Raw genomic sequence first — 26,124 nt, forward strand, 5'->3', positions numbered from 1 at the left:
CACAGGCTGCAGCGGTCACATGGACTGCCACGTCATCCAGGGAGGTCGGGCTGGATGTCGAAAGAGAGAAGCGTCACCAAGACAACGGCCGGGTAAGTATGAATTTCTTTTACTTTTACTAGGGAAAGGGCTGTCCCTTCTCTCTATCCTGCACTGATAGAGAGAAGGGAAGGACTCTTCACCTGAATAAGCAACGGCTAATCCTCCTAAATTTCCTGCCCATTTTAGGCAGAGCCGCAACAGAATCTGCAACGCAGATTATGTGCGGCATTGATGCGAACAGTGGCGGAAGAAATACGCCACGTCTGGCCATGCCCTAAAGACAATCACTATTGTGACATAACCTTGTGATCACCTCTTAAATTTATTTTTTGTACTAAAAACCATTAATATAGAACCCAGCCTAGGAATAAATAACTATTGTGATATCAGCACAATAAACACAGTCTGGGATAATATACAATTACTATGAGGACGTCATTAAAAAAAAGAGTACAGTTTAGAAATAAACACAAACTCTAACAAAGGAATAAGGACAACAATAAAATGAACACAAACACTATTGTTATATCATCAAAAAAGCCACAAGCTAGAATTAAAGACAAGGCTTTTCTGACATCATCAATTTTGAACACTTAGAAATAAACAAAAAAAACTTTTGTGACAATTTTATAATAGAGCATAGGCTTGAAATAAAGTCAAACTCTATTGTGATATCATCACAAACAAAAGCACAGCTAATGGCCCTAGATATTCCCAACGTATACCTTCTAAGTAAGCCTTTGACATATAGTATGCTACTTTATAGGTATGCTGTGGCATACATTACCCATAGGCTTTCATAGTCAAATAAATGTTGCAGCTAGTATTGACAGGTATATCTGGGCATGAATTTCAAACATACCTTTCAGAGTGAACCTAATTTACTTATTTGCTTATAAATTAAATGTTTCAAAACAAATCAAGCATTTTACAATGACAGTATGTGACAGATTACTCTTCAGGAAAACCCTAAGGATCAGTTCACACAGTTTTTTTATGCTGATTTTGACACAAAACCCGTGTTGAAAAAAGAGCCAAAAAAAGTCTTAAATCACTCCCCATTGGAAGCCAGAGGCGCGCAAAAAACCATGGAGGAATCGCTGTTTTTTTCATTTTCTACCCCACAAATAATTTTTTTCCCGTTTCCTTGTACATTATACGGCAAAATAAATGGTGCTACAAAAAACTACAACTCGTCCCGCAAAAATCAAGCCCTCATATTACTCTATCGACGGAAAAATAAAGACGTTATGGCTTCTGGAATGTGGGGAGGAAAAAACTAAAATGAAAATCTGAAAGTTGTTTACGACCGGAAGGGGTTAAAGGTCTATACACTTCAAAACTGTGTACAAGGCAGAGGCGTAGCTAGGTTCTCCAGCACCCGGGAAAAAGATTCAGTTTGGCGCCCCCCCCCCCAACCTCTTTCCCGACATCTCGTTCCCCCTCGCCGTGTTTGTTTTCTCTACCAATCGACGTGTCATTTCTTTTTATGTAACGCGAGCATAAAATTATTTGTACATTTCACAAGCAATATGGTTCTATACACAACACCAGAACCAAGCTCGGTACATATATACAGCCCCAGAACAAATACAGCTCAATTTAGTGCAACCCCTGCTGTATAGGTTTGTACGGCGTAAAACTACAGCTCCCAGCATAGCCAGAACAATGGTAAGGATATGCTGGGAGATGCCGTTTCACAAAAAATAAATCCTATCATAATCATACCACCCATCATCTCGCTGCAGATCATACAGTGACTACAGTGCTGATTAGAGGCAAAATAAACATTTACATTAAGTGACTCACCGGTGACGTCTCAGATTCTAGTTATTTTTCTCCATTTGGTCCAGACCTCTATGATGACTTCTCCCGATCCATTTCTGCAGTTTGCCGCTCACATGTCTTCAGCTTCTCACTTTTCCAACATTTCTGCACCTATAAATAAATATAAAGTTATCATTATACCACACACTACGCCCCTAAATATAATAGCGCCAAACACTGCACCTCCAATTATAATAGCACCATACACCGTGTCCCACACACACACTGTGCCCCCTGTAGATAGTGCCAGTCATAGAGCCCCCTGTAGATAGTGCCTGCCATAGAGCCCCTGTAGATAGTGCCCCCATATAGACCACCCCTGTATATAGTGTCCCACAAATAACTCCCCCTATAGTGCTCTACAGATAGCCCACCCCTGTATATAGCCCCTGTAGATATAGCCCACCCCTGTATATAGAGCTCTACAGATAGCCCAACCATGTATGTAGCCCCCCTGTACATATAGCCCACCCCTGTATATAGTGCTCCACATATAGTCCACCCCTGTATATAGTGTTTCACAGATAGCCCACCCCTGTATATAGCCCCCCCTTGTACATATAGTCCACCCCTGTATATAGTGCTCCACTAGATAGTCCACCCCTGTATATAGTGCTCCACAGATAGCCCACCCCTGTATATACTATATACAAGGGTGGGCTATCTGTGGAGCACTATATACAGGGGTGGACTATATGTACAAGGGGGCTATATACAGGGGTGGGCTTTCTGTGGAGCACTATAGGGGGAGCTATTTGTGGGATACTATATACAGGGGTGGGCTATATCTACAGGGGGACTATATACAGGGGTGGGCTATATCTACAGGGGGACTATATCTACAGGGGGACTATATACAGGGGTGGGCTATATCTACAGGGGGACTATATCTACAGGGGGACTATATACAGGGGTGGGCTATCTACAGGGGGACCATATCTACAGGGGGACCATATCTACAGGGGGACCATATCTACAGGGGGACCATATCTACAGGGGGACTATATCTACAGGGGGACCATATCTACAGGGCTGGGCTATATCTACAGGGCTGGGCTATATCTACAGGGCTGGGCTATACACATGAGGGGCTATATCTACAGGGGTGGGCTATACACAGGGGGGCTATATCTACAGGGGTGGGCTATACACAGGGGGGCTATATCTACAGGGGTGGGCTATAGACAGGGGGAATATATCTACAGGGGGCTATATCTACAGGGCTGGGCTATATCACAGGGCTGGGCTATATCTACAGGGCTGGGCTATATCTACAGGGGGAGCTATATACTGGGGTGGGCTATATACTGGGGTTGGCTATCTATGGAGCACCATATACAGGGGTGGGCTATATCTACAGGGGGCTATATACTATATAGCCCACCCCTGTATATGGTGCTCTATAGACAGCCCACTCCAGTATATAGCCCCCCTGTAGATATAGTCCCCCTGTATATAGTCCCCCTGTAGATATAGTCCCCCAGCAGATATAGTCCCCCTGTATATAGCCCAGCAGATATAGTCCCCCTGTATATAGCCCAGCCCTGTAGATATAGTCCCCCTGTATATAGCCCCCCTGTAGATATAGTCCCCCTGTAGATATAGTACCCCTGTATATAGCCCCCCTATAGATATTGTCCCCCTGTATATAGCCCAGCAGATATAGTCCCCCTGTATATAGCCCAGCCCTGTAGATATAGTCCCCTGTATATAGCCCAGCCCTGTAGATATAGTCCCCCTGTAGATAGACACCCCTCGTAGATAAAGTCCCCCCCGCAGATACAGCCACACTTCTATTACAATTTTAACAAAAAATAAAAAAATTTCAAACTCACCTTATTCCCGATCCCACGCCGTCCGGCAGCCATGGAGACCTGCTCTCTTCTGCGCAGGTCTCCAGGGGGTTGAACACAGCGTCTATGAAAAGCGCTGATTGGCTGGGCAGGATGACTTTCCCTGTCAGTCAGTCAGCGCCTTTCATCGACGGAAGCGTCACTGGTACAAAAGGTACCAGTCGCTTCATTCGTGGAAAGGCGCTGAATGGCCGGGCACGGAACGTGCCCGGTCATTCATTGCTTCTAATTGTACCTGTGTCCTTGCGACACAGGTACAATTATAGTGCAGGTGGAGGTGGCGCTGGCGCCCCCCTCTGAACTGCGCCCGGGGCACATGCTCCGCTTGCCCCCCCTAGCTACGCCCCTGTACAAGGACCCTGTACAGAGGCACAAGGAGTACTTATTGGTCCATATTATGGCCACCTTAAATTGAGCACATGCTTTTTGAGCTGCACGTTTATATTTTTTTTAGCCAATCCCATAACATTGATTATCTCGTTAAAATGGCAAATGTCAAGGGGTGGGATATATTGGGCAGCTAGTTAATAGTAAATTCTTAGAGTCTTAGAAGCAGGAAAAATGGGCAAGGGTAAGGATCTGAGTGCCAAATTGTGTTGGCTAGACGACTGGGTCAAATCATCTCCAAAACGGCAAGTCTTGTATCTTCTCGGTATGCAGTGGTTAGAACATACCAAAACTGGTCCAATCAAGGCTAACTGGTAAACTGGCAACAGCATAATGGGTTCCCAAAGGCTTATTGATTTGCATGGGGAAGCCAGCCTGCCTGGTCCCATACCACAGAAGAGCCACTGTAGCACAAATTGCTGAAAAAGTTATGCTGGCTTTGATAGACTGGTCAGAATGTTCATGCTGACCCCCATCCAGTGACAAAAGCGCCTACAATGGGCATGTGAGCATAAGAGCTGGACCATGGAGCAATGGAAGAAGATGGATGGTCTGATGAATCATGTTTTCATGTCATCATGTGGATTGCTGGGTGTGTGTCAATCCTTTACCCGGGGAAGAGATGGCACCAGGATGCACTATGGGAAGAAGGGAAATCAGTTGAGGCAGTGTGATGCTTTGGGCTATGTTCCACTGGAAAACCTTGCGTACTGGCATTCATGTGGATGTTACTTTGACACATACCACCTACCTAAAGATTGTTGCAGATCAAGTACACCCGTTCATGGCTAAGGTATTTCCTAATAGCAGTGGGCTCTTTGAGCAGGATAATGCACCATGCCATAATTCAAAATCTGTTCAGGAATGGATTGAGGAACATAACAAAGAGTTCAAGGTTTTGAAGTAGCCTCAGAAATCCTCAGATTTCAGTTTGATTGCACCTCTGTGTGATGTGATGGAAAAACCTGTCTGATCCATGGAGGCTTGACCTCATAACTTACATGACTTAAAGTATCTGCTGTTAATGTCTTTCTGCTAGATATCACAGGACACCTTCAGAGGTTTTGTGAAGTCCATGCCTTGAAGAGTCACAGCTGTTTTGACAGCACGAGGGAGACCTACACAATATTAGGCAGGTGGTTTTCATTTTATGGCTGAACATTCTATATGTATAAATGTATGTGCCATATTCATACGCATAGAGTTGCCATCAATTTTGGCATTCAGTTGAGCATACATTTTTCTTTAGAAGGAAAAGAAAACATGTATACGTCAAACTTAATCCCTAAAACTAGCTCTACAATAACTTTGTAACAAGAGCTAAATTCTTTCCTCTTTATCTTTATTTTGTTTAACACCAGTTCCCATTACATAGCCTGTAATTGTCGATTTGTAACTTTAAGTCTCATGCACATCGCTGTTTTACAACTCTGTACAACCTCCAAGTGATATGGAGCTGTAATAGGGTACCCATAGACTTCTTTTGGAGCCTACTGTCCCTCTGTATGCTTTTAGGTTTTGATCTTTTGAATTCCGTATGAATCTGTCAGTAAAAAAAATGGTTGCACACATCATTGAATGACGAATTACGGAGATATTCTCCCCTAAAAGCATGCAAAACCACCAACTCCCAAGCTGTGTTATCATGTGACATGTAGCCACCTTGTCTGCCCTATGGTATGTATTTTCGTATAGTGTGCCATTATTGTGAGGAAGAAAAGAAAAATGAAGTAGAAAATGAAACAAAACTGATAAACATTTAAATAGCTGAGTTTGTAAAGCAAATTTTTCTTATTCCATACTATTCCATTTATGCGTCATTACTTACTTTCCTTTTTACTTCTTTAAATTCTACTCGTTCCATTTTTACACCTTATTTCTCAATGCTAGCAATTAAAGAAACACTCCCACATATCGTTTTTTTTTTAGCCCCTATTTGTAAATGTGATTGCTTACTTGATACTGTTGTTAAAAATATTTACCAAGAGCTTCATCTTCTATTTTCAGCCTCTTTTCGGTCCTTCAGTCGGTCCATATGACCCCCAGCTCTGACTAAACTATGCAGACCGCAAGTCAATCTCGCTATTCATTCCTATAAGAGCCTTGATGTGAGTCTTAAATAGAGAGACTTGTGGGAGTGCTTCTTTTAGTTAATTTATATTATTGTTTTGCAGTTAGTTTCCTCTATTGTGACTTGTGTAAGCATATCTTTCCCTACCCTTTCACTGCCAGTGCAAAGAATCTCAATGCACTGATCTTATTTATTCCTCCTGTTCATTAAAACCAGCCTTTTTTTTCTTCATATATTACTAACCCTGGTAACTATTGCAATTCTCTTAATATTTATAAGAGGTTTTCCTTCAAGAATTGAAAACATACAGAAGTATGCTACAGATTACAAGAATGCAATATCATGAAAAATAGCAAACAGCTATAGCTGTGCCCTAGGGAAGTAAACATTTATCATTTTGCATCCTTTTGTCAATGTCAACTAGAAAATGAATATGTGAGCTAAATTGAAATGATGATAAATGTTATGAACTTCCATCTGAATATTATATTGAAAATATCTTGAAATCCATGATTTTGTATTCCACAAAAATACTGCACTGTAGTAGCACACAAAAAACATTATTAAGCACTCTATATCTAAAAAATTGCTATGTTACACATCTCGCCTCAATCCTGGGTCAGTCTTCACCTCTATGTAGCCTCGTCATTTGCTACCATCCGTGATCAATGATATCAATGGTCAACGTTTCATTCACCTTCCCTTGTTCCGCTATAAGATAAGCCATTAATAGTAGTGTAGAATTAGCATGTCCTGATGTAAACAGCTTAGGTATGTACTGAGCATCAGTGTTGCTGCCTTCCGATCATTTGTGGTGATGTTTGCTTATGTTCTTAGTTTGTCCTGTCTTTATGTTGTCTGGCCTTTGTTTGTCTGCTGGTTTCAATTCATAATTTCCTGACTTTGTTTGATTCTTTAGCTTTTATATCCTGACCTATGCTGTCGTTTTCTGGCTAACAAAGAACTAGCTTGTTTGTATTTACCTGAAAGTGTCACTTTCACGATACCTATTAGCTGCATCTGTAGCTACTAAAATGTGCAGTCACATAAGTACCCCAGACCAGACTCCAAAATGTATTCAAACCTCAAACAAGTCACCTAAATAAATGAGATCCCAGACCAGACCCCCTAAATAAAACAGACCCAGACCAATGTTGCCCCTAAGTCTTGGCAGATCCTGAGTGGGGCAGTTGGGGAGCAAGTCCCCATTAATGGTGGGTGATCTGATGACCAAAAGTAATACCCCTAGTAAACTCTAATATAGCAACTAAATAAGAGAATAGAGAAGAGTCCAGCAGTAAAATAGACAGTTATAAACACCAATTATAGGCATCAATGAAAGAATCCCTCTCTTACACCACTGTCCCTATAGATAGCGCCACACAGCCCCCCTGTAGATAGTGCCACACACAGCCCCCTGTAGATAGCACCACACAGCCCCCTGTAGATAGCGACATACATAGTCCCCTGTAGATAGCGCCACACAGCCCCACTGTAGATAGTGCCATACAGTCCCCTGTAGATAGTGCCATACAGCCCCCTGTATATAGCGCCATGCAGCCCCCTGTAGATAGTGCCAAACAGCTCCCTGTAGATAGTGCCAAACAGCCCCCTGTAGATAGTGCCATACAACCCCCTGTAGATATTGCCATATAGCCCCTTGTATATAGTGCCACACAAACCCCTTGTGTATAGAGCCACATAGCCCCCTTGTATATACTGCCACACAGCATCCCCCCTCCCTGTGTATATACTGCCACATAGCAATCCCCCCTCCCTTGTATATACTGCCACACAGCAATCCCCCCTGTATATAGTGCTACACTGCCCCCCTGCCATTGTAATATACTGCCACGTAGCAAACCTCCCTCGGCTTGTATATACTGCCACACAGCAATCCCTCCTCCCTTGTATATAATGCTACACAGCAATCCTCCCCTGTATATAGAGCCACACAGCCACCCCCCTTGTATATACTGCCACACAGCAACCCCCCTCCCCTTGTATACACTGCCACACAACAATCCCCCCTCCCCTTGTATATACTACCACACAGCAATCCCCCTACCCTTGTATATACTGCCACACAGTAATCCCCCCTCCCTTTGTATATACTGCCACACAGCAATCTCCCCTCCCCTTGTATATACTGCTACACAGCAATTCACCCTGTATATAGTGCTACACAGCCCCTTCTCCCCTTGTATATACTGCTACACAGCAATTCACCCTGTATATAGTGCTACACAGCCCCTTCTCCCCTTGTATATACTGCTACACAGCAATCCCCCCTGTATATAGTGCTACACAGCCCCCTCCCCCCCATGTATATAGAGCCACACAGCCCCCCTTGTATATACTGCCACACAGCAATGCCCCTCCCCTTGTATATACTGGCACACAGCAATCCCCCTCACCTTGTATATACTGCCACAGAGCAATCTGCCTCCCCTTGTATATACTGCCACACAGCAATCCCCCCACCTCTTGTTCATACTGCTACACAGCAATCCCCCCATATATAGTGCTACACAGACCCCCCCTCCCCTTGTATATAGTGCTACACAACCCCCTCTCCCCTTGTAATAGTGCTACACCGCCCCCTCTCCTTGTATATACTGCCACACAGCAACCCCCCTAGCCTTGTATATACTGCCACACAGCAATCCCCCCCTCCCCTTGTATATACTGCCACACAGCAATCCCTCCTCCCCTTGTATATACTGCTACACAGCACACTCAAAAAAAAGATTGCACTTACCTTGCCCCGCATGCCCAGACCGGCGTGATGATGTGACGTCATAACGTCGGCCTGTAAAGGGAGTCTTCACAGCGCCTTATAGGCTGCAGGCCTAACGTGGCCTCCAGCCTATAGTATTCATTTGTATCTGTGTCCTGAGGACGCACATACAAGTGAATGTGGCTGTTGCTAGCACCGCAGCCACTGCATCCGCCCACTGCCTGTGACAGTGTGTGGGCCCTTAAACTTTAATGAGCGGGCGGACTGTGGAAGGTGCGCAGCCACGCACCTGATAGGGAACACTGCCCCAGACCCCTAAATACATCAGACCTTAGACCAGACCCCCTAAATAAATCAGACATTAGACCAGACTCTAAATAAATACAGACCCCAGACCAGACTCCAAAATTAATTCAGACCTCAGACAGACCCCTAAATAAATCTGAACCCCCTAAACAAGTCAGATCCCTGACCCCCTAAATAAATCAGACTCCATGACAGACCCCCTAAACAAATCAGACCCCAGACCAGAATACAGTATTTACTTACTGATCCTCATTACCAGGCCTTTCTCCTCCAGGCACATTAGCAGTAAGTTTGCATGCTGTTTGGCTTCAGTACCCAGTGAGGCGGTGGTGGAGGAAAAAAGACCCGGGACTGGGAGCTGGCGATGACATTATAAATTCGATTTGATTTACATGATGCAAATCAAATCCAATAGCAGCCTACAAAAAAAATCATCATAGACTCCTGGGGGCATTGCGACTAGTACTCTTGCATCTATTGAATTCTATTTGTTTTTTAAAGGCTACATGGTTTAATTATTTGTCTTCCTCTTTACCCTATGCTGCCCTGAGATAGGGAGAAACAAAGGAGCATGGGATACCAAAAAGAACATGTGCTACCAAATACCAAATATAATGTTAAATCTTAATTGCAATAATGAATGAACAGACGACGCATGCGTTTAAAAACACTCACAGTAACGGCAGAAGCACCTTCAATATGATACACTATTCAAGGGACCGAATGTAAATTTATACAGCCAAATAATGCCCTAAATTTAGCCAGCATTAAGAAATTAATGTAAATATATAATACAGTATCAAATAATGGTTCAAATATCGATCCCCAGTGCAATTATTAGATGCATATGCAATTCAAAATAAGTGAAAAAATGGTCATGAACAATGAAATTAAGTAATAACCAGGAAAAAAAAAAAGCTATTCTAACATTAGTCCCCACATCTATCACTAGTTAACTGGCTTCCACAAGGGCTACTTTTACAGCCCCTACTAACTTCAGAAAGAAGAACAAAAATATATCATGTGAATGGATCAGCTATCTTCACTTATACCAAATATTGTTTGTAAATATTATATATCATAGTGCTATCCCAAAAGCTCTCTGACAGGGTCGGCATCAGCACCCGGCCAACCTGGGCAAGTGCCGGGGCCCACTGCTCTTGTAGGGGCCCACACGGCCTCCGGGTGCTTAACGCCACGCACCTGCTTAAATTAACTATAGCCGTCCATGGTAGATTGCAGAGAGGAGGAGATAAAAAATAATTTAAAAAAACCTCACCTAACACATTCCCACAACGAGCTGACCCTGCCTTCCTACTGTTACTTGGTTCCGCTCGCATCCACAATAACAATGCATTGCGGGGCAGATTAAGTAATCATGTCACGCTGACATGATTACGTCATCTGCGCCAAACCGCTTTGTTATTGTGGATGCGAGCAGCGCCAAGTACCAGTAAGAAAGCAGGGACGGGACCCTTCAGCTCGTCGCGGGAACGTGTTAGTTGAGTTTTTTTAAATTATTTTTATTGGAGCAAAGGCACCAAACTGGGGGATTAGGGGGATTAGCTTTTATATGAGAGCACAGGCAGAAGACTAACTTCTATATGGGGGCATGTATGTATGCATAGCCATATATGATACTGTCTGATGGGCCCTGTATCTAAGCCTACCACATCTTAGGCTTAGATACAGGGCGCCAGCAGACAGTAATCTTATACAGTATAAGATTACTGTCTGCTGGGGCCCTGTATCTAAGCCTACCTTGTGGTAGGCTTAGATACATGGTCTAACAGACAGTATCACACATGGGCCCTGTATCTAAGCCTACCACATGTGTTACTAAAAAAAAATTGTGTTTGTGTTTTTTTACAGGTTCGGTCGTTGGACTACGTCGGATTAGAGCAATACTTCGATGATGGCTTTTTTTATTTTCAATAAAATGGTTAATGAGTGTTGTGTGGGGGGTTTTATTTCAATAAAATATTTTTTCTATGCCTTTGTATTTTCTTTTAAACTTTTATTACTACCGCTTTATGAATGGCCGCTGGCTGATTGACAGCATCCATTACTAAGGTGGGGCTTAATGTTAGCCAGTAAAAAGGCTAAGGGTATGTTCACACGCGTAACAAAAACGTTTTTTTCAAGGGAAAACAGCTCCTGATTTTCAGACGTTTTTTGAGCAACTCGCATTCCTGCACTTCTTTTGACGAGCCGTCATTTTACGAGCCGTATTTTGACAGCGACGTGTAAAATGACAGCTCGTCTGCACAGAGCATCGTAAGACCCATTGCAAGCAATGGGCAGATGTTTGCCGACGTATTGGAGTCGTCTTTTCAGATGTAATTCGAGACGTAAAACGCCTCCATTACGTCTGAAAAGAGGTCGTGTGCACATACCCTAACACTAACTCCCATTATTACCCCGGTACCCACCACCATCGGTAAGAGCCAGGTACAATCCAGTACCCGACCATCTGCAGCGATGGCCGGTCATTGGGGCGGCCGCAGCCTGGGGGAGTCCAAAAACAGTGGTCCTTCCCACCCTGGTATTGCTAGCCTGCTGCTGCTGTGTTGTATCTGGCTGGTTATGAAAACTAGGGGGATCCCACGTAATTTTTTTTCTATTATTTTTTTTTTTTTAAATAATTTGAAAAAACGATGTGTGGTTCCCCCCAATTTTTCATAACCAGACAGATACAACACTGCAGATGCAGGCTAGCATTACTAGGGTGGGACGGGCCCACTGTTTTTGGCTTTTCCCAGTCTAATAACACCAGCCTGCGGCTGCCCCAGTTCCCAACCATCGCTACCACTGGTTGGGTACTGGATCGTACTCGGCTCTTCCCGGCAACCCTGGTGGCGGTGGGTACCAATTTGGGTTAGTGTTAGCCTCTGCATTGGCTAACGCTAAGCCCGCCATAGTAATGGACACTGTCAATCAGCCAGCGGCCATTACTAAGGCGGTAGTAATAAAGTTAAAAAAAAATCAAGGACAAATGTCCAGAAATATTTTATTGAAATAAAAACCCCCACACAACCCTTGTTAACCATTTTATTGAGAATAAAAAAAAAGCCGTTATCGAAGTAGTCCTCGAATCCGAAGTAGTCCAACATCTGAACCTGTAAAAAAAACAAACACAAAAAAACTTTGGAACGCATAAACAAAGCAAACAATTCTTATACTTACCTTTCCTGGGTCCAGCGCAAGAGCCGCAATGTCAGCGAGCTGATCCCTATATCTAAGCCTATCATGTGTGATACTGTCTGCTGTACCTAATCCTATCCATAGCTATAGGGTCGTAGTGCTATAGATATGCTGTCTCATATATATATATATATATATATATATATATATATACACACACATACATACACACACATTTTTTTGGGGGGTGGACATATGTTAGTACAAGGATACTTACTGCTGGGGACCTGTGTGTAAGTCTATCATGTGTGATACTGTCTGCTGGGCCATGTATCGAAACCTATCATGTGTGATACTGTCTGCTGGGGCCATGTATCTAAGCCTATCATGTGTGATACTGTCTGCTAAGACAATGCATGCAATTCTATCCAGCGGTGTAGCTATAGGAGCCTTAGTCTTATAGATATGTGATCTCCAATTTGTACGTAAAAGTTTATTTATTTTTCGGGGGTAAATATGTGTCTCAGGGCTTGTATCCCTGATCTCTTAAGACACTAGCAGTGCCCCGGGGCCTAACTAATATATGGGGGCACAATGGAGACCTAAAAAATATATAGGGACACAAAGGGCGCCTTACTAATATATAGGGACACAACTAATATATGGGGGCACGAAAGAGAACTACTATTCTTTAGGGGAAAAAATGGGACATTACTACTGTGTGGGAGCACATAGGGAGGTATTACTGTGTAGGGAGTAGAAAGGTGGCACTAAAACTTAACCATAACTATTTTCTTAAAGGTCATCTTTTTTTGGGGGTTGGTGCCCTGTAAGGGACAGTATAGGTGGTATTGGTAGAGGCAGTTTATCAACATCATGCTTACCTCTAGTTCCTCCAGGTACTGAAATACTCAAGCCTACAGATACCAGGTCTTTCGTTAATCACAACCTCTATGTAACAGGTACATCAAGATTCACACATCACAGAAACTGCACTATCTGGATTCATTGGCCCATGACTTACATGTGAATGGTAAGTGATCCATGGTTACATCCTTCCGGCATTATGTTTCTGCCTTTATACTGCCACCGCTCGAGTTGCACCGCAAAGGGGCGCACTAAGGTTCTGTCACCCAAGGGCCCATATAAACCTGGCGCCGGCCCTGCTCTCTGACCTATATATATATATATATATATATATATATATATATATACACACAGTTACTAACATATGGTCCTAGTGAACTGAAAAGTGTTAGAAACGGCAATAAATGTGAGAATATTTATTTGAAAATTTATAAAAGGAAATAATTGTAGGGAAAACTATATACACACATACGATATACCTAAAATGTTAATATAACTTGAATATGACTCTTCTATAAGGCATAGAGAAGAAGGGGACCTTATGAAATATGTTCTACAATTCACATAGGGGCAGTAAGAGACTAGAAGACGAAAGTAAAAGCTTCAGAGCTACCAGCTACTAGGGAAACATAGAATGTCTTAGAATATAGGATTGTGTGGGTCACGGTCTAACTAGTTATTCTATAATAAGACTTCACACATTTTTTTTTGTCCTAAAGCTATGAAGATTTGATATAGGCTATAATACTTAAGGTTAAAATAAGAAGACAACTACTGCTGTCAGTGGCTCTTGACCCAACCACAGAGATTAGAACACTGCAAGAAGGATGCAACCTGTGAGGTATACACTGTGTAAGATTTAAACTCGCAGCCTAAATATCTCAAAGCTGAAGTTAAGGTAGCTAAAATAAAACTGTTTAAAGAGGTTATTCGACTTGTGAATTTTTTTTTTAAACACACCTGTAAATTTGATAAAACAAAAAAAGATTTGGTTTCCCCCGGCGATCCAGCCCTGAACCTACCATGGTTCTCAAGGGCTTTGCTCACAAGCCAATTTTAACCATGATACCAGGAAAATGGCATGTGGCCGCTGAACCTTCTGATTGGTTGCAGTGGTGAAATGTTGAAAGCTTGTTATCAAAGAGCAGGAAACCCATGGGAACGTCAGCGCTGGATCATCCGGAGAAAGAAGTGAGTACAGATTCTTTTTTTGCTTTATCACATTTGCTGATATCTTTCACAAGTTGAACAACTCCTTTAAATTCTAGGCATTTCCATCTTAAATATTCTGACTGAGAACAAGATGTATAACAGAAAAATTAGAAACAAACATGTAATAGAACATGATAAATGCTGTGTCTTTTAAGTACATTTGAAGCACAGGATTTGAATGCACATGGTACCACCACATATAACTGCAATATAAACAAGTATTACCATGTAAAAGTAAATCTGGAAAAGCAAGACATTTTGTGAAGCCATATGCTGCTCTCCAACAAGCTTTTTATGTACTCTAATTTAGCAAATCAGATGCTCCATAATGTGCTTCTTCCAGCTTGATGTGGTTTGTTTTGGTTATCCTGATAAACTCTCATTAACCCCTTAACAACCGCCCACTGGCTCTTGAGGGCAGGCGGTGCAGGTACTCAGTCTGCAGCGAAGTCTTTTGGCATCGCTGAATTAGAGGGGGTTAAGTAGAGCAGCGCCCTGGAGAAGTCTGCTCTAAAAACTGGCTGTAAGTATGAGGTCCGGTTCTTAGGGCAGCCATCAAGGCCGGCCGATTTCCTTCTAACATCATATGACCGCTGTGACAGCCAATCACAACAGTCACATGCTGTTACTATATACAGAGGCGGATGGGAGTGTCTAAATGACAGCTCCTGCTCTAAGAACGAGATGTTGCCACCAGCTCTGTTCTTAGAGCAGTTATCAGGAGTCAATAGTATTGGTTCCTGATCTTGCGTTCACTATAAGATCCAATCATAGTGATCACAACAGTACAATAAAAGTAAAATATGTATCTGTTTCTCCTCACTCTGTTCTAGTTGTGGAGAGAAACAGATACAAGTGTTAGTGTTTGCATATACTTAGGATCGTACTGTAAAATATATTCAGGTTAGGGTTCGCTGTTAGTCGGCATAGGGCGCGGGTCTGGGCTTGGGTTCATTGTTCGTGTTAGGCATAGGGTTTAGGTTTGATTAAAAAAAAATGTAAAAAAAAGTTTCAAAGAAAAAACTGAAAAAAAAGTTGAATTCCTTTAGTGTTCTCGGTCGATAAAAATTTTTTAAACCGCTAGTTGCATTTATTATTTGCGGTTTAGACTATAGTCATTATGGCTGCCACTAGATACAGTGTTGAGGAAGCCTATCAGATGTTATGTTCAAGTACTGATACAACATCTGAGGTTCACCTTTTACTTGAAAACGACAGCGAAAGTAATTCTATTGAAATGAGACCCAGTACCAGTGATATGGGAGATGGCAAAGTTGCCACAACGTCCGTTCACAGTGCAGTCCCGGAAATTGTATTACCACCCCAAACAGATTTAGTGTGGGTGTCCACAAGTTTATTTACTCCCACCATAAATTACTTTATTGCTATTCCTAGCATAAATCCCATTGTCAGTAATTTTTCACCACTAAATTATTTGAACATTTTTATTACGGACTAAGTAGTAGAACATATTGTGCAGGAAACAAATTGGTATGCCAGGCAGTACATTGGAAACAAACCTTCATCTCTTTATGCTAGGTTGTGGAATCCCACAAATTGAAATAAAAAAAATCACCCTTAACATGGGAATCATAAAAAAACCCTCTATTAGGTCATATTGGGCATCAAGTCATACACATACCATCCCTATTTTTTCTGGCATTATGTCCCGCAGCAGATATGAAATACTTATACGATTTCTCCACTTAAGTGACAATGTGCAGGCACCCCCTTACAACGACAGAAGCCGTGACCGGTTGTATAAATTAAGGCCTTTGCTAAATTTTCGAAATTATTCCTTTTTAGGAGCATATATCCCTGACCAAAACGTAGCATTGGATAAATATCTAATCAATTTCAAAGGGTGACTCTCATTCTGCCAGTTCATACCCTCAAAAAGCTCAAATTACGGGGTAAAGTTATATAAGTTATGTGAAAGCACTACTGGCTACACGTGTGCGTTTAAGATCTACGAGGGTAAAGACAGTGAATTGAATCCACCAGGGTGCCGTGCTAATATTGGTACCACTGATAAGATTGTGCGAAATTTAATGAGCCCTTTCCTACACAAGGGTTATCATGTATACACAGACAGCTTTTATACCAGTGTGCCATTGTTTAGTGCCCTGCATGGTGCTAACACCAGAGCCTCTGGCACAATACGCAGGAATCGCAAAGGTTTCCCACGTCAACTTGTAAATAAAAAACTACCAAAGGTGGAGTCATGCACCTTTCAAATTGAGAAGTTGCTGGCTTTAAAATTTTGTGACCGCAAGGATGTCTACATGATCAGCACTATCCATTCAAGTGCATCAGAAACTGTCAGAACGTGCGGCTCCTGCAGATAGAAAAAACCTATGTGTATCATTGGTTAGAACAAATTCATGGGTGGGGTAGATTTGTGCGACCAGATATTGCAACCTTATCTGGTTAATAGGAAAAACAGAACATGGTATAAGAAAGTGGCAATATACTTAATCCAGGCAGCAGTGCACAATGCATTTGTCCAGTATAAAAACATCAGGGGGCAGGGCTACATTCTTTGAATTTCGGGAGAAAGTGATTGAAGATCTCCCATTTCAATCTGCAGACCAGAGAGTAGTCCATGAGTCAGAGGATGTACGCCGACTTGTTGAAAAACATTATTTACTCCCCATCCTTTCAACACCGAACCAAAAATATCAAAAAACGGTGCCGGGTCTGCAGCAAACAAGGACAGCGAAGTGAGATACGATATTATTGTTCCGCTTGTCCTTCCAACCCTGGTGTATACATAAGTCCCTGTTTTGAAATGTATCATACCATCGCACATACACTACCGTTCAAAAGTTTAGGGTCACTTAGAAATTTCCTTATTTTTGCAAGAAAAGCACAGTTTTTTCAATGAAGATAACATTAAATTAATCAGAAATACACTCTATACATTGTTAATGTGCTAAATGACTATTCTAGCTGCAAACGTCTGGTTTTTAATGCAATATCTACATAGGTGTATAGAGGCCCATTTCCAGCAACCATCACTCCAGTGTTCTAATGGTACATTGTGTTTGCTAACTGTGTTAGAAGGCTAATGGATGATTAGAAAACACTTGAAAACCCTTGTGCAATTATGTTAGCACCGCTGTAAACAGTTTTGCTGTTTAGAAGAGCTATAAAACTGACCTTCCTTTGAGCTAGTTGAGAATCTGGAGCATTACATTTGTGGGTTCGATTAAACTCTCAAAATGGCTAGAAAAAGAGAGCTTTCATGTGAAACTCGACAGTATATTCTTGTTCTTAGAAATGAAGGCTATTCCATGCGAGAAATTGCCAAGAAACTGAAGATTTCCTACAACGGTGTGTACTACTCCCTTCAGAGGACAGCACAAACAGGCTCTAACCAGAGTAGAAAGAGAAGTTGGAGGCCCTGTTGCACAACTGAGCAACAAGACAAGTACATTAGAGTCTCTAGTTTGAGAAATAGACGCCTCACAGGTCCTCAACTGGCAGCTTCATTAAATAGTACCCGCAAAACGTCAGTGTCAACGTCTACAGTGAAGAGGCGACTCCGGGATGCTGGCCTTCAGGGCAGAGTGGCAAAGAAAAAGCCATATCTGAGACTGGCTAATAAAAGGAAAAGATTAATATGGGCAAAAGCACACAGACATTGAACAGAGGAAGATTGGAAAAAAGTGTTATGGACAGACGAATCGAAGTTTGAGGTGTTTGGATCACACAGAAGAACATTTGTGAGACGCAGAACAACTGAGAAGATGCTGGAAGAGTGCCTGACGCCATGTGTCAAGCATTGTGGAGGTAATGTGATGGTCTGGGGTTGCTTTGGTGCTGGTAAAGTGGGAGATTTGTACAAGGTAAAAGGGGTTTTGGATAAGGAAGGCTATCACTCCATTTTGCAACGCCATGCCATACCCTGTGGACAGCGCTTGATTGGAGCCAATTTCATCCTACAACAGGACAATGACCCAAAGCACACCTCCAAATTATGCAAGAAGTGTTTAGGGAAGAAGCAGGCAGCTGGTATTCTATCAGTAATGGAGTGGCCAGCACAGTCACCAGATCTCAACCCCATAGAGCTGTTGTGGGAGCAGCTTGACCGTATGGTAGGCAAGAAGTGCCCATCAAGCCAATCCAACTTGTGGGAGGGGCTTCTGGAAGCATGGGGTGAAATTTCTCCCGATTACCTCAGAAAATTAACAGCTAGAATGCCAAAGGTCTGCAATGCTGTAATTGCTGCAAATGGAGCATTCTTTGACGGAAGCAAAGTTTGAAGGAGAAAATTATTATTTCAAATAAAAATCATTATTTCTAACCTTGTCAATGTCTTGACTATATTTTCTAGTAATTTTGCAACTCATTTGATAAATATAAGTGTGAGTTTTCATGGAACGGTAGTTCATAAGCAATCAGCAGATCGCTTGGTGAAGTCCCCTAGTGGACAAAAAAAATTAAACAGTTAAATAAAGTTTATGAAAAAGATTAGAGTAAAAATAAAGTAAAACCACTTTTTTTCCCCCAAAAATAGGTTTTATTTAGTAAAAGTGTAAAAAAAAATAACATACACATATATGGTATCGCCGCGATCGTAATAACGCGAACAATAAAGTTAACCCCTTCCTGACATATGACATACAGTTACGTCATAGCTGGGTAGGGGAAGTATGGAGCAGGCTCACGGAGTGAAGTCGCTCCATACAATGCTGGTGTCGGCTGTATGTTACAGCCGACACTTCAGAGTAATGAGCAGCATCACGCTCGAGCGCGATCCCGCTCGTTTAACTCGTTAAATGCTGCGGTCAATAGCTAAATCGTTAGAAAGAGGGGGGGCGACCCCCTCTAACAGCTCATCGCCACCCCCGCAACGCAATCGTGGGGGGGGGGGGCGATGGTTGCTATGGCTGCCTGGAGGCCTAATGAAGACCCCCAAGTGCACCATCTTTGTACACCTGCCTCCGGCAGGGCTTAATAGGTGCCTGTCAGAATCACGATATACTGCAATTCATAAGTATTGCAGTTATCGTGCAAGCGATCTAACGATCTCTGGTTGAAGTCCCCTAGGGGGACTAATAAAAAAAGTAAAAATGAGTTAAATAAAGTTGTTTTTTTGTGTAAAAAAAAATAAAAAAAAAACCTTTTCCCATTTTCCCTCTAGAGCATATTAAAAAGTTAAATAAATAAACATAATTGGTATCGCCGCGTCCGTAAAAGTTTGAACTATTACAATATATTATTATATAACCCACACGGTGAACGCCGTAAAAAAAAAAATTTGTAAACGCCAGAATGTCTAATTTTTGGTCACCTAATCTCCCACAAAAAAATGAAATAAAAAGTGATCAAACCATCGCGTGTACACCAAAATTGTATTATTAAAAACGACAGCTTATCACGCAAAAAATGAGCCCTTATACCGCTTAATCGACGGAAAAATAAAAAAGTTATGGCTCTCTTTTTTACACTTAGGTTTTTACTTGTAAAAGTAGTAAAATTTTAAAAAAACTATATATGTTTGGTATCGCCATAATCGTATTAACCCACAGAATAAAGTTAACATGTTGTTTTAATTGCACAGTGAATTCCGTAAAAACGGCGTGCAAAAAACCATGGAGGAATCGCTGTTTTTTTTCATTTTCTACCCCACAAATAATTTTTTTCCCGTCTCCTAGTACATTATATGGCAAAATAAATGGTGCTACGAAAAACTAAACAACTCGTCCCGCAAAAATCAAGCCCTCATAGTACTATATCGACTGAATAATAAAGACGTTATGGCTTTTGGAAGGTGGGGAGAAAGAAACTAAAATTAAAATCTGAAAGTTGTTTATGACGGGAAGGGGTTAATGTGTTAAACCGCCGTGTGAATGGCGTAACAAAAATGCAAAAAACAATTCCTTTTTTTCTCCCATTCCCACCATAAAAAATAAAATAAAAGTTAATCAATAAGTTCCATGTATCCCAAATTACTACCAATGAAAACTACACCTTGTCTTGCAAAAAACTAGCCCACATATGGCTATATCAACGAAAAAAAAAAAGTTACAGCTCTTTAAATATGCAAAAAGAAGTAATTTTTTTTTAAAGGGTTTTTATTTTGCAATCTTAGGAAAACATAAAACCTTTACATATTTGGTATCCCTGTAATCGTGCTGACCCATAGAATAAAGGTAACATGTTATTTATGCCGCATAGTGAACGGCGTAAATTTATAACATGATCTGTTTATTTTCAATTATTTCCTAAAACAAAGTTAATAAAACTTAGTCAATATATTATATTCACCCAAGATTTGTGCAATTGAAAAATACAACTCGTCCCGCAAAAAGCAAGCCCTTATACAGCTATGTCGACGGAATAAAAAAAAAGTTATAACTCAAAGAATACAACAATGAAAAAAGAAAAAATAATCCTTGGCCATTAACGTACAAAATGGCCTGGTCATTAAGGGGTTAAATGGTTCCCGACCGCCGGCTGTATATAAACGATCGCAGTGGAAAAATAGGTAAAAAAATAAATAAAGTGCTCCAAAGATATTTCCGGCCTTTGAGGGACAGGCCATAATAAGAGGAAAATAAAAGTAAAATAAAGTGTAACAAAACGAAATAATAAACCCACATATAATATCCACCCAAAAAAAAATATTCCCGCCGCAATCACTGTCGTAATGCTAGCCCTAACCCATTTACTCTAAAATAGACATGTAATATATCAAAATTTACAGTAGACAATGACGATCACAAATAAAAGGTCTATTTTAGGGTAAAACTATTATTATCAGAAAAAGTTGTTGAAAATTAAAAAACATATTTTACTATTATTTTTAAACTATAAGCCTAAAAATGCTAAAATAGCAAAAACAATGTGTAAAAAAAAGCATAAAAAAAGAAACATGCATTGTCTGCGAAAAAACATTGCGAAAACCTTGTCACTAGCCCAACAAATATAAAAGTTATAGCCGTTTAACTAATGCTTGCTAAAAATGGCTAAATGGTGTCTGGTCCTGAAGGCTCAAACTAGCCCGGACCTTAACTGGTTAATGCCTAAATGTCCAGCCAGCTTAGAATTATGGACTAATTTTAAAACATCACGTCATGTTGTTTCTGGTAAACACCAACAATAAAGTCACATCTAGAATCCTTCTTTGAAGAAGTGATTGACATTCCTTGGAGGGTGACTTTTATATCCATCTTTAGGTAGAGTCAGGTATTATTTTGAATTAGTAGCCCCTACAAAGTTCTTTTCAGATATAATTGTGCTGTTACACTTGTCTTTCTGTGCTGACTCCTTGTAAGCTTTGCCATTTTCTGATCCAGGTCAATAAGCAATAACATAAATTAAATCAAGTAAAGACTAAAATCCCTCTTGGTTGTCTGGAGAATAATCTTTTGGCATCACAGATAAATTTCAGATTTCTATGATCAGTAAATACACTTAGGGCATGTTCACACTGCACTAAAAGAAAAAAAACGTGTAAATGTGTCAAATACGCTAGCGTTTCTTGTGGAGCACTTTTTAAAATACAGGCATTTTTGATGCGTCTTTCACAAGTTTTTTTATAAGTTTTGTGCGCTATTTTTGCACGTTTTTTTTGCAGGCAATTAGGACTCCCATTGACTATGGAAATATTTGGTGCATTTTTTGCCTGTTTTTTGCATCAAAGAATGGACCTGATGCTTCTTTTTTACACTACATGTTTTTCAAAAACGCTGTAGTAAAAAAAAACCATATGTAATAACTGCATGCTTTCCCATTGATTTGAATGGGAAACTTAATCAAGCGTTTTTTTTTAATGCGTATTTTGGCTGTACAGAGCCTTTGAAGTGATTCTGGAATTAAAGGGATAGGATATCGTTTTTTAACTGGGACGTTCTTAAGCTCCCTATACTCAATACAGGGCCACAAGGTGGAATCTTCATCAACAAAGAACATAGGTGCTCCAGCAGTAGATATAGATGGCCGGATAAAACCTTTATTTATATTTTCATTTAAATATTTCCGTAAGGCTTTTAGTTCTGGTTCAGAAAGAGACTGGGTACCAGTTCTATTGGGCAATCGTATGAATGATGTGAAGCTTATCTGCATTTTATGCGTATTTTGGCACGTAAAAAACGGCAAAATACACGTCAAATACACACCGTGTGTACAGGGCCTAACATTATGAGTAATTAACCCCCAAAATATACCATCATTCAGAAGAAATATTTTTTTTTCGCTATCAGTTCTTTGTTTCTGATATCGTAGTTCTTTTCAAAGGAGGACATATGATGAGAAGAAAAGGCACAAGGGTGCAACAAAATCTTGTCTCCTGACTGCTGAGACAGGACTGCAGTATCAGATGCTTTAACCTTGACAGTGAAAGGCAACTCTGGATTTTGATGAATTAATATGGGCGCTTATGTAAAGAGTGTCTTTAATTTAATGAAGTCATCCTGAGCTTCAGGTGTCAAAGTAAAGCGAACATTCTTCTTTTTGAGTTGAATAATTGGTTCTATGATCTTGGAGAATTCTCAAATTAACTTTCTGTAGAAGTTCGCAAAACCAATAAATCTCTGAACTTCTTTTTCATTTTCTGGGGTTGACTTATCTACAACAGTCTTGATTTTTGTAGGGTGGGCTATGATGTGCCCAAACAATTGAATTGTAGCATGTTCAAACTCACATTTATCATATTTCATGTATAAGCAATATTATGGTGCAGACATGTTTGCAATGCTTCTCAAGACTGTCTAGAAAAATTAAGATATCATCCAAGTAGCTAAAATATGATCCAATAAGTCCCTGGAAGCATCATTGATAAAATGTTGGAAAGTGTCTGGGGCAAAGCCCAAAAGACAATACAAGATGCTCAAACTGTTCATACTGTCTCCAGAAGGCAGTCTTTCATTCATCAACCTAGATTGTTAAATCAAGCTTATTATATATTTTAGCTGTACTAAGCCTTTCAAGTGATTCTGAAATTAAAGGTATAGGATATAGTTTTTTAACTGGGAAGTTCTTAAAGGGAACCTGTCACCAGTATTTCACCTATTGAACTTTACTAATCCCTCACTGGCCACTGCTATCAAAAGTTGATTGCCGTTATCCCCTCTCCTAAACTCCTCCTCCGAATGTAAATAACGGTCGGCAAACATTTTGCGCCTTTTATCGTAATAATCCGGTGTCCCTTTGTGCGCACACACCAGAAGAGAACATCAATGCACAAGCGCAGGATTTTGTGTGCTGGGGGAAGACGAGGAGCTGTCAATCAAAAGTAAGGAGGCGGGGTAAACTCAGAAAGACTTGAGGAATGAAGATCTGACTCTTTTCAAACGAAGACTTTACTCTTTTCAAACCCAGATATGACTCTTTTATGCTCATTAGCATACGGTGTGGGAACACTAAAAAACTGAATACTAAAGCTACAGAGCCGACTAAGAAGACAATTCTAGGTTATATAGAAATGATTTTTCACCCACTACCATCAGGTATTTCTGGTTTAATAGGTGAAATGCTGGTGACAGGTTCGCTTTAAGCTCCCTATACTCAATACAGGGCCACAAGGTGGAATCTTCATCAACAAAGAACATAAGGGCTTCAGCAGGAGATATAGATGGCCGGATAAAACCATTTCTATTGGGCAATCGTATGAATGATGTGAAGCTTATCTGCATTGATTTTATCAGAGACAACATGAAATTCTTCATATTATGACAGTAATATGTCTTTAACAGAAAGTTTAGAGCTTATGTGCTCTCAGGTAGTGAAGAAGAAGGTTTAGAAGACAATTTAGCTGACAATATTCAGAGGGAAAATAAATACAGGATGTTTTCCAATTGATGGATGGATTTGGAGTAGAAAGCCAAGAGATATCGAAAATAACTGGAAACTTTAAATAGCAATCAGTTGGAAATGAATAACTTCCTTATGATCAGGCTTAATGAGAACTTGAAGTTGCAGGGGTGCTCCATCAACTGTCTCCATGTCTACTAGTGCTGATTTTGTCAACAATGCCATATTATTATCATGAGTAGAGATGAGCGAACTTATCAAAACTTCGGTTCGGCTAGTTCGCCGAATTTCACAAAAAAGTTAGATTCGGACCGAACTAGTTCGGACCGAACCTGTCACTTCCGTGCGCCGAGCATGCTACTGTCCAGGGTGCTGACAGAGTTAATGGGCTGCACTAACTCTTCAGCAACCTTGACAGTACATGCTCGGCGCGCGGAAAATACAATTTAAATGTAATAAAAAAATAAAAATTATACGTATGTACATGCCAACATACATACATACATACATACATACATGCCAGCATACATACATGCCAAAAAAAATAAAATAATACGTTCGTATTTACTTTCCTCCTGTCCGGCCTCCAGCGATGATGTTTCATCCCTTTCGCCGCTGCAGCCAATCACAGGCTGTAGTGGCGGTCACGCACGTCAGGATGACGCTTCATCCCACGTGACCGCCTCTGCAGCCAATCACAGGCTGCAGCGGCGACATGGATGAAACGTCATCGCTGGAGGCCGGACAGGAGGAAAGTAAGTATGAACGTATTTTTTATTTTTTTTTGTATGTATGTTGGCATGTATGTATGTATGTATGTATGTATTTTGGCATGTATGTATGTTGTCATGTATGTATGTATGTATGCATGTATGTATGTATGTGCATGTATGTTTGCATGTATGTTGGCATGTATGTATATATGTGCATGTTTGTATGTATATTTGCATGTATATATTTGCATGTATGTATGTATGTATGTTTGCATATGTGTATGTTTGCATGTGTGTATGTTTGCATGTATGCATGTATGTATGTATGTATGTTTGCATGTATGTATGTAGTCATGTATGTATGTATATATGTGCATGTATGTTTGCATGTATGTTGGCATGTATGTATGTATATATGTGCATGTGTGTATGTATATTTGCATGTATGTATGTATGTATGTATGTATGTTTGCATGTATGTATGTTTGCATGTATGTTTGCATGTATGTATGTTTGCATGAATGTATGTATGTATGTATGTATGTATGTATGTTGTCATGTATGTATGTATGTATGTATGTATGTTGTCATGTATGTACGTATGCATGCATGTTAGTATGTATATTTGCATGTATGTATGTATGTATGTATGTATGTATGTTTGCATGTGTGTATGTTTGCATGTATGTATGTTTGCATGTATGTATGTTTGCATTTATGTATGTATGTATGTATGTATGTATGTTGGCATGTATGTATGTTGTCATGTATGTATGTATGTATGTTGTCATGTATGTTTGTATATATGTGCATGTATGTTGGCATGTATGTATATATGTGCATGTGTGTATGTATATTTGCATGTATATATTTGCATGTATGTATGTTTGCATGTGTGTATGTTTGCATGTATGTATGTATGTATGTATGTATGTATGTTGTCATGTATGTATGTATGTATGTATATATGTGCATGTATGTTTGCATGTATGTTGGCATGTATGTATATATGTGCATGTTTGTATGTATATTTGCATGTATATATTTGCATTTATGTATGTTTGCATGTGTGTATGTTTGCATGTATGTATGTATGTATGTTTGTTTGCATGTATGTATGTTTGCATGTATGTATGTTTGAATGTATGTATGTTGTCATGTATGCATGTATGTATGTATGTATGTATGTTGTCATGTATG

The sequence above is a fragment of the Rhinoderma darwinii genome, chromosome 3 (assembly GCF_050947455.1).
Source record: "Rhinoderma darwinii isolate aRhiDar2 chromosome 3, aRhiDar2.hap1, whole genome shotgun sequence".
NCBI classification, from domain to species: Eukaryota; Metazoa; Chordata; class Amphibia; order Anura; family Rhinodermatidae; genus Rhinoderma; species Rhinoderma darwinii.